General features: G+C 46.1%; 1 long non-coding RNA gene across 1 annotated transcript; it reads right to left on the bottom strand.

Annotated features, from left to right (window-relative positions):
- Nucleotides 1-5,714: 5,714 nt before the first annotated feature.
- LOC117882562 lies at nucleotides 5,715-16,035 on the bottom strand. Its single transcript, XR_004647044.1, has 3 exons — nucleotides 15,795-16,035; nucleotides 7,324-7,480; nucleotides 5,715-5,792 (listed from the first exon to the last, which is right to left on the bottom strand). It is a non-coding gene; the product is annotated as an uncharacterized LOC117882562 (long non-coding RNA).
- Between the last annotated feature and the right edge of the window lie 680 nt (nucleotides 16,036-16,715).

The following is a 16,715-nucleotide window of genomic DNA, read 5'->3' as shown; positions in this document are numbered from 1 at the left end:
CCCTCCTTCCTTGCAAGATCTGATAGAATTGTTTGCTGGTGCGGAATGAAGCACGCCTGTCATTGTTCCCTGTGATGACTTGCTCCGTTCATGGCCAACACCATTGTTCGAGGAGTCCACGCTATCTGATGGAGACAACAGAATCAGAGGAAATCACACCAGATCACACCCGCCATTTAACTGTGTCACAGCTTTGGGTGTTAATTTAATTTATTTTATTTTATTTTCCCACTGTAGCTTTTGATTCCTCTTGGACTCAAGGAATGGTGGAGAATGCAAATATTTTATCCCAAAAATAACTAGGAACTTAATAATTGCTGGACTTGCATGAGCTGACTAATGTTCCAGCTATACCTCTCTCTTCTCTCTGACAGTGACTAATGCTATATACTTCAAAAAGAGGCAAAAACATCCAATGAGTCTCCTAATTATGCACCCCGTGGGAGGTCAGTTTCTTCCTGACCACAGTTGCTAATGTTCTGAAGCAAAAGGATGGAGAGCTATTGTTATTTATATCCTAGTTCCTGTAACTGCAGGTGATATTCTTATTCATATGATCATAGAATCATAGGACGGGAAAGGACCTCTAGAGGTCATCTAGTCCAGTCCCCTGCACTCATGGCAGGACTAAGTATTATCTAGCCCATTCCTAACAGGTGTTTGTCTAACCTGCTCTTAACAATCTCCAATGATGGAGATTCCACAGCCTCCCTAGGCAATTTATTCCTGCCCTGACAGGAAGTTTTTCCTAATGTCCAACCTAAACCATCCTTGTTGCGATTTAAGCCCATTGCTTCTTGTCCTATCCTCAGAGGTTAACGAGAACAATTTTTCTCCCTCCTCCTTGTAACAACCTTTTATGTACTTGAAAAAAATATATAAATGCCTAAGTCCTTTCTGCATTTCATTAAGATATCTGAGTGATAATCCCTCGCACAAATTTTAAAAAAATCTAGAGTTCTGAGACTAGATTTTCCAACTTTACATTTTTGGTTATTTGGCATATTAAACGTCTGAACTGTATTATCTGTCCAAGTTACATTGTAAGAATTTTGAGGCACAAATTGTCTCTTCTCTGCTGTTGTATATTGTGCTGCAGATTAATATTTAAAACATAATATTTACCTCCATAATACCTTACAGCAGCCAGTACCACAGGATAATTATAGGCAGAGTGAAATAATATTTCCTTTTAGCCATTTGAAATGTGTTGCATTTTAATGTAATTGAGTGTCTTCTTGTTCTCGAACGATGGGATGTTCACTATACAACCTGGTGCTCCTCTTTACCCTTTCTCATCACCCAAGTTCCAGGGAGCATTTAATAACAATGAAGGCAACCTTTTAACAGTTTTACAAATGAAATTTATTTATAGACCACATAATTAACCTGTGGAACTCATTGCCCCAAGATAATGAAGCCAAAGACTTAGTAGGATCCAAGGAAGGATTCAACATTTTTATGGATAATAGTCACTTCTAACCTTCCCTGGGGACTGCGCCTTCGCATGGTGGGAAGGTCTGTGTTTTCCAATGATACTGAGAGCTAGGATGGTGGGAGTTTGATTCCTGGAAGGGCCTCCCATGCTACCCGGGTCAGAGGGTTGGGATGAGATGAAAAGCAGCCCTCTAGTCCTCCAGACTGAGAACTGAGTGATATGCTGACAACCTATCCTCAGGAAAGAGCTAAATTATAGAAACAGAACTAGATAACCATTCCCACAAACAGCATTATAGACAGAGGAGCCCTGTTCACACTCTAAGCCATGTCTGACAGCATGGGAAGAATTCAGATTCAGTAACTTCTACATTCCATTATTAGATTAGGTACAGTTTGTATCTGAGATATATATCCTTCTGCTTCAGGGCATGAGCCAATCACTAAGATATGAGGGTTAGGGAAAAAATTGCCCTATGAGCAGGTTATTCAATACTTATCCATTATGTATTGGATGTAAAGGTGTAAAGGCTTCTTACGCCTTTGTCTGAAGTATATGGTAGTGGGCCCTGTTAGAGACAGGATACTGGAGTAGATAGAGGGACCCTGGCCAGGTCTGAATCAATGTGGCAGTTTTTCTATGCAAAAGAATAAATGGACACAAATCTGACATCAGGAATCATAACATTCAAAAACCAGTAGGAGAACACTTTAACCTGTTTGGTCACTCAATAACAGACCTGAGGGTGGCAATTCTGCAACAGAAAAGCTTCAAAAACAGACTCCAAGGAGAAACTGCTGAGCTGGAATTTATATGCAAACTAGATACAATCAACTTAGGCTTGAATAGAGTCTGGGAATGGCTGAGCCATTACAAACATTGAATCTATCTCCCCATGTAAGTATTCTTGCACTTCTTATCAAACTGTCTGTACTGGGCTAACTTGATTATCACTTCAAAAGTTTTTTCTCTTACTTAATTGGCCTCTCAGAGTTGGTAAGACAACTCCCACCTGTTCATGCTCTCTGTATGTGTATATATATCTCCTCAATATATGTTCCATTCTATGCATCAGAAAAAGTGGGCTGCAGCCCATGAAAGCTTATGCTCAGATAAATGTGTTAGTCTCTAAGGTGCCACAAGTACTCCTGTTCTTTTCGCAGTTCCCATGTTCTCTGAGTAGACTGTTCTCTCCCCTGCACTGGGCAGAGCTGTGAGAAATCACTTTGGCTTTCCATGTCTCCTTGCATAGTCCACAAGGGAATGGAATTTCCCTCTCCCCTCGTAAAGTCCCCTGAGCGAGGAAACCCGATAATTACCAACTGGCTCAATTCCAACTTGTTTCTGTTGCTGGTGGTGTCTTATGGAACCTGAGGGTCTCCACAGAGGGATTGTGGGAAATAGCCTAACCAAGTTCCAGTCCTGGCGGCTTCCCTAAAAAATCAGTGAGAATGCTCCATTTTCTTCATTAAGCCGATTGATCTCCATTCTGGAGAGGCTATGAAATGAGCCCCCGGGGGCTGCTAGATCTTGGCTTACTGGAGCCACAGCACTCATTAGAGCCCTGTCCTCTCTTCATAACACATTCTTCACGGCAGGCAGCAAACAAACTGGGGCGGAATGGGGAATAAAAGCCCTGTTACTGAAAGGCGTGTTCAGATGCTGCAAGAAAGCCAAAGCCATTGGCAGACTCCTTCCCCCATCCAAATGTGGGGGTGGAGGAGGGTTGAAAGAGGAGGAACAGAATGAAGTGAGTCCTTTCTTCCTTGGTGTTCACCTGAAGTCAAGGTGTTCAGAAGGCAAACTATCAAGGTAAAGGGCACGCCTGCGACTGCAAAGGTCTCTCCAAAGGCAGATGTGTGGTGTCCACAGGTTCCAGCATGCAATGCTTCCCCATGCCATGCCACACTCCAGCAGGCATCCCCATAGCACACCACTCTGTGCCTCACCACTGCTCAGCTCCTCCGGCAGCACTGCGGCTCATTTTGTCACGCTGCAGCATGACTTGCCTCACTGTGCCACATGTTGCCTTGCCATGCACCTGGCCTCCCTGTTCCACACCAGCCTTTCCATGCTGTGCCTCATTGCCACTCTGCATACATAACTCACCTCCTGTCCGCCCAGACTTTCTAATTCTCTTGTCGTTCACCTCATCACTTGAAGCCAGGACACACAAGAATGACTAACAACCCGAGAACCAGACATGCAAGTAGAGGCAGCTGCACCCACTCCCTCCCAGACACTGGATTTATTTTGCTAAGAGTTGGTGGTGGTGTGAGCACTTGACAGCCCCCACTAGCCCTTTCCACTGTAGCCTGTGCTTCTTCCGTACTGCAGCTTCTAATGCCTCAGTAAAGAATCTCGGTTACCTCCAGGCTAGTGAGCACCTTTCATCAGACTCCAGCAGATACTTTGACACATCTTTAAATAACATTTAAACTGCCTTACTTTTCCTTCAGACAGTCTATTTAAGATAAAAGGTCTTCCCTGGACTGATGGGGGAATAGCCTGATCAATAGCTCTGGCAGCACTTCCTGAATGTCAGGGAGATGGTTTTATTCACGGCAACTGCCCAGAATGCCAACTTGTTTCTGCAGAGAGACAGCGGTTCCTTAGCTTTCCGAGGAAGAAAGATGGTTTTGTGGTGAAGGCACACGACTGGAAGAGTCGGGAGATCTGGGGTTTATTCCTGGCTCTCCCACAGACTTGCTGTGTGACCCTCGACAACTCAATAAAGACCTGATTTTCAAACAGTTTATAACTTGCCTAAACTGCATGGGTATGTGCCATGATAACATGAGTGAATTGGGTAATAATGCATGCTAATATGCCTAATTAGCTAGTTGCAGGGGTGGTTGCCCTATTTGCAAATGCAATGAATGCATCTGTGCACCTAACTTGTCTGAAAATCTGGCCCTTACTTTCTCTAGTCTCAGTTCACTTACCTTTCAATAGGAATAATAATAATGATGATACACACTTGCTCCACCAGAGCAGGTTGCGAGTCTTAATTACTGTACGTAAAGCTCTCCAAGAACCCTGACTGTAGATGGAAGCGAGGAAGGGGGTTATTATAAGCATATGCCCTCACACAACACAGTCCCCCAAAGAGCCAATCAGGGGAAGGCTCTTAATGCAGGACATTTGCATATTTGTGTCAGTTAGCATTGGCATAACGGCATCCTGCAGTCTGTGCACACAGCTCAGATGTACAAATGTTTCCTGACAACAGCTGAAAGCCCCAGGTTCTTTTCAGAGCCTTACAAACTGCCTCCTTTCTGGGAGTAAAGTTGTACAAACTTGTGTTCATGTCAGGGCTATCTGAACATTTACATTAACAAGCAAACTGGAAGCATAAATCTTTTATGTCCGTTCCGTAAACTGATTTAAAGTCTCAGTTTCTACTGGTTCACAAGGCATCCACTAATTGATCAATCAGACACAAATCCCATGGAAATTCCCACTTTGCAAGCCCATCAGTAAACTGCAAATATCATTGTCAGCCCACTTTCTGCACACTGACTGAACATCATGGGCACCTCAGCACTAACTCCTCATTACAGTACAGCGTTGGGATCCCCTGGGGTTGAGTGAGCCCTTTATCTCCAGAAAGCTGGCTGGATTTGCTTCCTCCAAATGCAGGGTTCCATCCCTGTACCACCTTGGGAAGGATAGAGGGCTGGGGTGATGGGGAAGTCTCCCACGCTCATCAGATGCCTTTGGCCCTAAAGCGAGAACGTTTTGCAGAGCACATCCCTCGAGCATGCTCAGGTGTCTCAGTCAGCGTGCTGGTTGCTGGTGAATCTTGCCAGCCAAATCTCCAAAGTCCTGGCCAAGGCAAACCCACCCCGATTTCTGATGCTTAACGAACATATTAATTAATGACTCACTCTGCACACAAGCAGGGGAGGCTTTCAGAGTATTTGCTCTAAGTCTGTGCAACAGTGATCTGGCCACTGCTGAAAACTCTGGCCTGATTTGTGATCACAGAGATAGAGAATTGTGCAAAATGCTGTTTGGTGAAACATGCCACACGCTACATAACCACAGACACACACTACACAATACACTTAGCACAATGTGCAACACACACACTACAAAATGCGCATCACATCACACAATATGCAACACAATGCACCCACAGCACACCCCACAGAGTATGCAATGCTCATCATGCCAAACAAAATACAATATCCCCCTGCACTAGCACACACAATACACATTACTAGAGCTGAGCAAACAATTCCTAATGAATCATTTAACTCATGAATTTCACCTTGGAAATTGCAATGCTTCGGGATCTCTCTTCAGTGTCTGATAACATTTTCTCAAATCTTCTGTGCTCTAGGGCTTGCTGTTTGAAAATCAAAATTGAAGTTGCATTATTTAGTTGTGATTGGTAACATAACTCACATACTATTAGTTCTGTCCTGTAATTGGATGAGCTGCAGTCTGTTAACCAGCTTTCTGGAGTGATCACAGCAAACTAATTTAAAATGCATTCTCTGAGAGTATTTGACCGGATGAGTTTAACATTGTCCTTCCACAAGATAAACTCCAAGATTCCCAGAAAATGAATGTACCAGGGCTCTGAGCCTGGGTGAGGCAAACCAATTCATAAAAAAACATGTTTGCCATGTTTGTCCAGTTCTACACAACCCACACCACATACCGGGTGTAACCCCACTGACATGACACCAGGGAAGGATTTGTTCTGATGTCTCCAATATGCTGCCACCCTCAGTGGTTATTTCCCACTACCGAAGATGAATCCCTAGGAGTCTCTGAAGCAGTCATCCTGAAAGCAAGTCCCATAGCTCCACATGCTGCACATGACCCCAGAGCTGCCTGCGTTTGGCCTTGGCTTGTCCCAGAGCTAAAGCAGGCAGACGTGGTAGATGATGTTTCCTAGAACAGCTTCCCTCTCTGCATTCAGCTGGCTAAACACAGGCTAAGAGGTCAGCGTTTTTACTCCAGACTCATGGGGCGGCTTGTGGGTGGTGAGTGCCAGTAAAACTCAGCCAGCACTGTCAGCGCTCCCCGTCTCTGGTTTGGAAGCCTCTGAGATTCCCAGGCAGAAGGCTGCTGTTTAGGGAGAGCCTGAAGGGGGATCATGATGCTGCGGCAAAGTTTCACTGGGTCACAGACTGAACTGGAAACTGAGTCATCTCTCCAGGGCTCTGGGAGGGAGCGGGGGGAAGATGTTGAGAGCCCAGGAGTAGGAATCTGGCAACCTGGGCTCAGTTCCTAGCTCCACTGCAGCCTCTCTACCCTTTGATATGTCACATCACTGCACCTCTGTTTCTCCAGTTGGGCTAATGGCCATTCCCTCCCTCCAGGACCGTGTGAGGCTCAATTAACGAGTGTTTGTAAAGCACTTTGAGATCCTCAGCTAAAAAGCAGAAGTTGACGGAGAAGGGGAAAAGGACCCCCTGCACTTCCAGGAGTTAACCCCCCTTTCCCAGTGCACAGATGATGGATTTGCAATGATTTACCTGTGCCATCGCCTCCTGCTGGCCTGGGCTTCGTCGCCATGCCCAACGCTGTTATTAAAGAAGGGACTAGATCACCCTCCTGCCTGAGCTCTGTCTCTTGCTGCCTGGGCTAGCAAAGGTGTAGGCTAGGAGCACAGCTGAGTCGTGTCCTCAGCCCACGACATCTTTTGTGGAACCGCCTCCACCTCCTTTGGGCCAATGCTCAGAATGGTGGGAGGGGATAAATAGGGCCCATCCCCCAAAATGGCATTGCCCGTGAGAAAGCAGCCACATACCCCTGTCCCTGTGACTTCTGATCCACGAGCTTCTATGGCTAATTGGTCCTGCAGATCCCCCATCACCGCTGCACAATGTATAACTGAGCACGCTAGGGGTGGGGGTTATACTGACCATGGAAACAATTGGTACAGCTGAATGGATGGCCCCAAAATCTCCATCTCTGTTTGTGGGGGGAGGGTGGCGAGTGGTGGCAGAGATGGGAATGGAGGCAGAGCTCAGTTGTGGTACTCCCAGGGTTGGGTGAAATGGTATCAGAGCATCTTGAGAGCTGGAAGGTAAAAGAGACGGAAACAAAAAATGCAGAAGAAGAGAAACATGAAATATTGTGGCTAAATTTGGAATTATCCTTTGCCTCACCATCAGCCTGGAAGGTTCATAGCATGGGTTTTTCTAGGTCGTATTAACCTCAGCCCCGACCTTCTCCACAGGCCCTTGGACAAGGGGTTGTATGGGTTAGGGTTAGGGTCTGGCTACTGTCCCAAAGTGACTAGGTTCTCTAGCTAATGCAGACAGGTATTTTCTGAAGTGGAAGGAATACCCTAAAACATCCCTCAGAATCCCAGGGCAGCCCATTGATCCTCGCATCCTGCATGGCTGTTTAAGGAGGATGAGCGTTGCTTACATGCACCATGTTATACTGATCCCCAAGCAGCGAGCAGGGATAAGCCGCGTGGGCATATGTGCTATATTTGGACCCAGTAGAGAAGGAGATCACAGTATGCCGTTCTATCAGTTTCCCGCAGTGGTTAGGGGGAGGTGGCATCTGCTGGCCTTGACCCTTCTTATCTCCTCCATCTATGTTACTAAGTCATCCTGTTCCGAGGAGGGGAAGAGGTTCATGGTGGCATTGTGATTTCTACACCTATTGTGGTGTTCCCTGTAATTCCAAGCTTTTGCATCACCATTAGCCATTCTTGCTTGATTGGACTCTGTATCCCTGGCAGAGACCCTGGGATTAACCCTCAATGGGGGTGGCTCCATTTGTCAAAGCCATGTGCCTGCCTAGATATTTTGGGGATCCATATATGAAAATAAATAAGAAAGCATTGACCTTGTTTAATTTCTAAGTAAATAAACAAACACACCCACAGAGGGCTAGAATGTGGGGGACAAAGTCAAAGCCCCCCGGGATTGTGAATAGCACATTCCTTCCAGACTGCTCTGAAAACTATTCAGTGGAAATTGAAACAAGTCATTGACAAATGATGCATTTTGGTTCTGACCCCCCCGGACAGACACTGTTATGTCTAATGCTAACCTGTAACAGCTGATCACAATGGTGGCGGTGGCTGCAGCTTTCATAAAAATCCAGGGGTTACCAGATTATTTCCATACACAACTCAGACTCATAAACGGTGTCTGTACTAGCTACATTTACCTAACGTTTGTTACCAGATTTGCCCATTACTTTGGGGTATGCTCATTTATTAGGGTTACTGTTCGGGGTGGGGGGGTTCTGTAATTCTATCAATGTACTGCTTGTGTCACTTGTGTTTTCATATGGAGTTCTACTTCTACCTTCTGCAAGTTCCCTCCCAATGGAGCTATCCTGCAGGACCTAGGTTCCCCAGGGCTTGGTTCCTCCAGCCCCAGAATCAGATGAACACACACACACACACACACTAACAGAGTGTGTCTGAGCGGACTGGGTCAATCAGCACTCCCAAGCTGACCCCTTATATGTCCCTGGACTCAGCAGATGGGTCGAGCAGCACTTCCAAGCTCCCACCCTCCTATGCCACAGGTTCAGCATGTCCCTCTCCGCACTTTCATGTTACAATTGTTCTGGCAGTAACCCACTTGATGAGCAAACCACACAGGATTTTTGGGCGCGACAGGGATCTTTAGCTTAGGTAAGAGGAGCGTTGCTGCAGAGCAAATGGGGAAGCGAAAAACACAAAAGAGAGAGAGAGAGAGAGAGAGAGAGAGAGAGAGGGAAGCAACCAGCGTAACCATAAAAGTTATTTATTGCCAGGTAATAACCATACAAAGCGAGCCAAACAAACAAAATCGTTACAATATTAAATCTAGCTTAAATGTGATTACAAAAGTCAGGTTTAGAAAATTAGACCTGATCACACAAGTCAGGGTTATAAAGCTATACCTAGAGTAGAAAAAAAAAAAAAACAGAGCGAGAGAGAGAGTTGGGTTCTCATCACTCCGTGAAGCTTGAACCAGTCGGGGTTCCCAGGTGGTGGTGGTAGCTGAGGGTCCAAAGTGCTGGAGACTGGCAGAGCCCCCAGCACAATCAGTCAGGAGAAGATGAAGTCCCAATAGAACTGATGCAGATTTTGGATCCAGGATTGAGCGTGGGTGGGTGGGTGTTTTTTGTAGGGAAACAACAATGGTTCAAGGGAGAACACTAGATTTGTTTATGGGTAAACTGATGGCTCAAGGGAGTATACCAAAGTTGTTTTGTTCAGGCTAGACAATAGGAACTGATCATTCCTGGCTATGGGCCGTGTTCCTTCAAGGGAGCCCACAAAGCAATTAGGCAGTTTCAGTATTTTGGATACCAATAAAGGTTTTATTACTAGAATTGGTCTGATAACTACTGAGCTAGGTGTGCCCAGGCATGAGTTCATTAACATCTAGAGCAGAGATTCCCCATGATGCAGTGCTTCCCTGCTTTTCTGGTCCCCGAGTTCAGTGCAGTTCTTGCCTTGGAATCTCTGTTCTCCATTCTGTATGCTAATAGAGATGCCTCCTTGTCCCATCTTTGATGGAAATGAGGCTAGGGGAGTTGCCTTAATCCTGTCACCCTTGTCAGGAGGGGGTTAGGTGTGTCTCCCACTGCCTTTTCATTGCTTTTTGTAAGTCGTTCTTCTTTTGGTTCAAGCAGAGGCTGGGGGGAGGGGGTCCTTCGTGAGTCAGACAGGTGGGATACTGCACGCTGGTTCCCCAAGAACATAGAGCTGACAGGTAACAAGTTGCCCACCACTGCTATTACTGGTTCAGCTCTGCCTGTAGTAGCAACAACGGCAGTGCTAGTGTGGACAAGCTGCTAGCAGTCCACAGGGTTTCAACTGCTGTGTTATCTAGGCCTGCTCAGAACAGGGTTAGATGATAGAGGGCTGAAAAAACCAGCCTCTCATCAATACTAGGGTATCCACTGCTGGACCTTAGTGGATGACAGCAAGGATGGGAACTTTTAGGGGGAAAATACTCGTGCAGGTAAGGGGTAAACTTTTCCAAAGTTCTGAAGTGACTTTGGAGCCTAAGTCTCATTTCCAGAAGTGACCCAGGCAGTTAGCTCCCCAAAGGTATTTAGGCGCCTAATGCACATTGACATAAATTAGTTAGTTGCCTAAATCCCTTTGAGGATCTGGGCCTTAGGAACCCAAATCCCATTGATTTACAATGAGACTAAGGATCCTAATTCACACCAACACTTTTAAAAATTGTACCAAAGGTCTCACTGTGCAACAGGCTTTGATGAGACACAACCACATGGAAGGGATGCAGTTTCCTCAGGGGCTGACACATACAGAGCACAGACTGGACAGCTGGCAGAATGGAAGCCATGGCCTGGTTGTGCACTTGCGGGAAAGCTTTAGTAGAGGAGATGGTGATGAGTAATAAACAAGGCGCTGTCTGATTTTTGTTAGGAGGAAAGAGATGGAGGGAGCAAGGAATGACCTTGCTGAGTTTTTCTGGCTGCTGTCCAGGTCACACTGAGCCAGAAGAGCTCAGAGTCCCTTCTGGCTGGAAATGCACTCCTCAAGTTAGGGAAATCACAGCTAAATTTCTGGAACATTACATGTTCGCAGTTGCAAAGCTATCAGTAATTAGAAAAACTATGAGACCAAGGCAGGGAAAAAAAAAGAGTCACACATGTAAGTGGTGTTCCTGTACTGGAAGAAAATCAACTCTGCATATTTCTGAAAGTCAATGCTCGTCAGCCTCCCGCACTGCGGGAGAGGGGCAACTCTGTTGCTTGGAGAAGGGTTCCGGCGACTCCACAAGGAAGGAATGACATCATTGCAAGAAGACAGAATGGGGCTCAGAGCTCAAGAAGGAGATGGCTACTGCAGTCCCAAGTGCTCACAGCTTGTGGCACTCTCCTGAGAGCCCTTTCTGGGGCACGACCTGTATTCCAGGATGTGACAGAAGTGTGCAGGGCCCTTTATTACACATTCAATTCAGTGTTGGATCTAGAGACTAAATCCTGGAAAGAAGAGATAGTCCCATCTAATCCACACCCCAGAACTGGGGCAGGAGTGTTCCCCATAGTCTAGTCACCAGGTCTTTGGACAGTCCAGTTCCAAATGAGCCAACAAGTAGAGCTGCCATCCTTTCCCTGGGGAGACAGCATTATCAATATTACCACATGGAATTTTCACCTGATATCCAGCTGATGTTTTAATTTGTTCAGTTTCTTCCCCCTGTTTGGAATCAAACCCACTTGGCCTGATCTAAACAATTCTACAGAGAGCCTGCAGGATCTCCTACTGGGGCAGTGTGGATTTTTCCTTCTGCTTACTGAGGGGTGGCTGTCATTGGATCCATCTCTTTTAAAGACCACCCAGCCATCCTCCCTCAATCTATAAAAGGTTTTCTCTAAAACCCCATTAAACTGTCATGACCTTTTCCTACCAATCACTGTTAAATCCACTCTCTGTTCTTTCACCCATCACTCTCTTCCTGCCTTATTCGCTCAGCAATGTCCAATGTTGATGACATCACATTTCATCACCATGGACTCTACTGTGACATCACAGACGCTGGCCTATGACATCACTGGATGGTTCAGACAAGAGGAGATGGCTAGTGTGAAAAGAGAAAGCACTTATTGACACAAAATATCATTGCAAGGTCATAAGTGGAAGATCTGAGAAAGCTTCTTTCAGCCTTATTCACCCCAGTGTAACTCCGTTGACTTCATGGATGTTCCTCCTGATTTACACCAGTCTAACTGAGATCAGAATCAACCACATATCTGTGTAAAAACACAGGCACCTTTTTAAAAATCCTGGCACTGCCACTGTCACAGCCCATCACCTCACAGTTGGCCTAGCCCAAAATTCAGGCCCTGAGACTCATAGATCTATTGTCTTTCATCAAAGCCCATGTATAAATGATAATCACTGAGTCCTGAGTTTATCCTGGGATGCATATGTGGCTCGTTATAAAGTAATGGAGTGATACCTCATCAATCAGTATGAGATGGCATTGCAGCACAACAAGAGGACACAAGTCATCACACTTTGAAATAACCTCATCCTGTATTGATTATCGAAACACAGTGTTACAGCATCTTGCAAGATGATTGTACAAATATGAGTTGGTCACAGCTCGAATCCTTTGCTCTTGCTTCTGGATTAAGCTGCCTTCCAACTGCACCACTAAGCAGGGGTTGCTAGTCCATTCAGTTTCCATTCATAAAAGCCAAAAGCTCCAGTGAAGAGTGTATCAGAAGAAGAAGTGAAACTGAGGACATATTGCCCAGAATACGCCATAATATTCCAAGATAAATTACTACATATCTCCGCCAAGAAATCAAACACCCCTGCTATCGTCAGTATTTATACAGAAGCCAAGCCCGAGATGTCCAGAGAGGCCAAGAAAACAACTTGGAGCCTTGTTAGCTAATCATGAGTCCTCTGTGTCTGCCCAGTTGGCAGGACTGTCATTGACCTACATGGCCTTGTCTTTCCTGGAGGAACTCCGTCAGCTTGGCCACAGTCCACTTAATAATGTAGCTAGAGTATAAAGATGTATCCAGGCCCAACCAAGAAACAGCTGGAGAGTATAGGGTTGACTCAATCCCAGTAGAGTAAAACAGGGAAACTGAGTGGGAGTCAGTTAGGATATTTCTGGCTGAGCTTTGAGCAGCAGCAGCTAATAATAAAAAGGAACAAATGTGTTAGGTACGATCTGTCTGGAGCCACAGTTGTTGTTTTTTAACTAATTGAATTTTAGTGCTGGTGAAAAGTACCAGATTGACAGCTCTGGGGAAAAAAGCCCTTTATTTAGAACAGGTACGGCATAGGCAGCAATGTAAGCTTCCCTCCCCCTATTTCCTATTGCTGTTCTGGCACTGTTCTTCTGGGTGAGAGGGAAGGGCAGTCCATGTCCCATTCAATCATTCGCCCCTCTGCTGACAACTCTAACAAGGGGACCTGTTAGAGCCAATTGGGCTGGGGACACCCATTTTCAGGAAACTGCATTGAGACCCAACAACTCATTTCACACAGGCCGCCAAACTGCCATCAGTGGAAATGACTTTGGGTCACTGTCCCTATAGACATGAGCTGGCTTTGAACCAGTGACCTATCTCAGGCCAGTATTCTGTAGATAAAAGCTTCTTCTTCATAGATAGTACTGCTAGATATTGTGAAATGGAGCATGGTAGGGCCACTGGTCTGGAGGAGGGGAATGCACTGCCACATAGCTAGGAGACCGCTGTACTCCAGGGTCAGCAGAGAGTGAAGCTATGTTAATCATGAAGCATTCCCTTTGGTTAGTGCCTGAGGGGTACATGGGAAGGCCTTGGAAGAAATACCACCCAGACCTCTCCAGATGGAGTAAGGATCAGGGCCGGCTCCAGCTTTTCTGTCGCCCCAAGCGGGGGAAAAAAAAAAAGACGAGCGGTGGCACTTTGGTGGCAGCTCAACCGCACAGCTTCTTCTGTGGCAGTTCGGTGGCGGGTCCTCCCTCTCTTCCTCTTTGGCGGCAATTCGGCAGCAGCTCAAAGAGGAAGAGAGGGAATGAGGGACCCGCCGCCAAATTTCTGCCGAAGACCTGGACGTGCCGCCCCGATACCGGACGGAGTGCTGCCCCTTTGAATTGGCCGCCCCAAGCACCTGCTTGCTAAACTGGCACCTGGAGCCGGCCCTGGTAAGAATTACTGGGCTGCAAGGCCTAGGGGTGACATGAACTATAGAGATGGCAGCAGCACGGAACAGAAGTATAAACTATAAAATCAGAACATGTTATTGTCACACCACTACTCCTGCTACAGCAGGGATGGAGTAGTGAGTAGACCTCTAGACTTGTATGCGGGAGACATGGGTTCTATTCCCTTCCTTGCTATACAATACTTGGTAGGTCCCTTCCCTTCTTGATAACTCAACTTCCCAATCTGTAATATAGGGATGATTCTTACCCAGCTTTGAAATGTAAGGATTAGAAATGCTGGGTATTATTGTGATGTTATAGCCTGTATATAGAAGAGATTATATGTGTTGGGCCAGGGCTTCAAACATCTCTGTTGAAAACAGGGGCTAGTGTGGGGTTTGAGATGGGTCAAATATTCAGGCCAGCAAACCAGATCCTTCCTTTTCAATCATTCCTGGTGAAGACGGTAGAGAGGGCTGGAATAATCTACCCCTCCCCTTTGCACACACATTGACTTGCTCTCTCACACACACATCTTTGAGCTGCAGTCAGAGTTGTCCGTGAATGATCTCAGTTGAAGTGACATTGGAATTATTTGAGTGATGAGGAGTCTCTACACAACGTGGGGAGAGCTGTGAGGAGCCATTACATTTTAGTCTTTAGTGGAGGTTGTTTCCTAGGGGGAATGCATTAGTGGATGCACCCTATGAGCCCAGGTCTATAAATAGCTGGAAGAAGGCCCAGTCAGGAAGCAGTAGTGTTTAGGAAGGGCTTAGGAAAAGTCTTAGTTTCAGGCCTGCCAAGTCTCATTCATGTGGGAGGACGACTCCCTCATTTTGGATTAATTTTAAGGCAGTATTGAAAGCATCTTACTCTTGTGAGGAAGGATTTTGTTGCTAGCTGAAATGAGACACTTAAATGCTCACTCAGAATATTTTTGCTGTCTCCCTCATTGGGATTGCCACAGCTTGATAGAAAGAACTGCAGCTTAGTTGTTAGGGGCATGTTATGCCTGGGGGTTTTATATAAATACTTGGCTGTCCTTACTCTTAGAGAGGCTTTAGAATTTATTCTGCAGTGTGCAGCTGTTACTTAGGGATTAGAGGATCAGTCCAAACTAAGGTTGGGCTGGACCACACAGCTAAGATCCAAATCCAGACTTTGGGGTTGTTTAGATCAAGGTCCTGACAGCCAGGGGCTCAGAGGAAACTCCCCCCTACCCTGGGTAGGTTATTCCATGATTGTCTGCTGGGTGTACCTCTCTCTGACACACTGGGCACTGTTAGAGACAAGATACTGCATAGACACAACACTGTCTTGATCTGATACACAGTTTCCATGCTCTGGCCCATCTCTTGTGCAAGTCTAGAGGGAACAGGCTTTCACATAAGACCTGCAGCATATTGTGTTTCCAGATGGGTCAACCAAATGACGAAAACTACCTTTTAGCAACTTGCATCCCAGTCCCCGAAGGTCCCAGAAAGAGAGAAAATGAAAAATAGGAAATAACTAAAAGCATTGACTAGCCAGCGTTTGCTTCTGAACCTCAAATAAGACTGATTCTATTCAACAGCTAGTTGTAGGGTCAAATCAATTCTTATATTATCTAAACCAGTTTGTTCATCCCTAGCTAAATTCTGCAAAGCCACGCCATTCTGCATCTAAATGTATAACTCCGCCCACTGTGTTTCTCTGGAGAAGAGACCAGGAGAGGTGGAGTTTCCAGCTTCTGACAGTCTCACCTGTTGAGGGGAATATCTGCAGAAAGAGGGAATCTGTTTTCACGCGTTTTTATTCCGTGTTTTGTCAGTGGCACTTCACTAGCCAATATCCCACAGAAGAAGCTCTTGCCTCATAGGGTGAATGCTCTTGCTGAAAATAACACGCGATATCTTCTCTCCGACCATTTCTGCTAATTACTGAGCCTGTGTTCTCTGCGAAGCAAGCGTCCAGCAGGACTGGGAGGATTTAGAGGAGTCAGACTTGAAAACCCTGTAAAACGGTGTAGTTATTGGTATGTGGCTCTCCTCAGCGTAGTAGTTAAGCACCTCAGAAACATAAATGAATGTGACCAAGAGGAATGGACTCAGTCCCCTCCCTGTCCTCAGAGTTCAGCCCCAGGCTAAGTGCAGGATGATAAACTGAATCATGGAAGTCAGAGCTAGAAAAGACCTATCAAGTCACATCTTCTTCATCTCTCCTTGCCAGCATGTTCCTGGGCTCTTTGTACCCAGCCAGTTTTCCTGACGGTGTTCTGCAAGGCCCTATCAGAGCTAGAGCAATGCTTCTGTGGTGGCCTGTCACTTTCCAGCATCGTGGCTCTGTGCACGTCTACTCAGGACGTTTCCAATTACTGTGAGTGCCTGTGGATAGGTGTAAATTCCATTGGCCTCTCATCCATTCAATACAGAGTCACTGGCTATCACCACAAAGGCTGCAGGATTACCAGAATCCAGATAAGTGCCACCTGCCCATGGATATGTCTCCTCCCACTCCCATCCTGTTGGGGCCCGGGAGCATCCAGACTCTGCAGCTGGATAAGAGAACAAGAGCATCCCAGTGGCAGTCAGGCTGTTCGGCACATTTCACAGTGCAGGATGCAAAGGAGAGTATGACGGGGTCTGCTCATGAGAAGCAAGGGCCAGCATTGACCATGCCCAGTC

Source organism: Trachemys scripta, chromosome 9 (genome assembly GCF_013100865.1).
Source record: "Trachemys scripta elegans isolate TJP31775 chromosome 9, CAS_Tse_1.0, whole genome shotgun sequence".
Lineage (NCBI taxonomy): Eukaryota > Metazoa > Chordata > Testudines > Emydidae > Trachemys > Trachemys scripta.
Note: the sequence above shows the minus strand (reverse complement) of the source record. Positions and strands in the feature narration are given on the sequence as shown.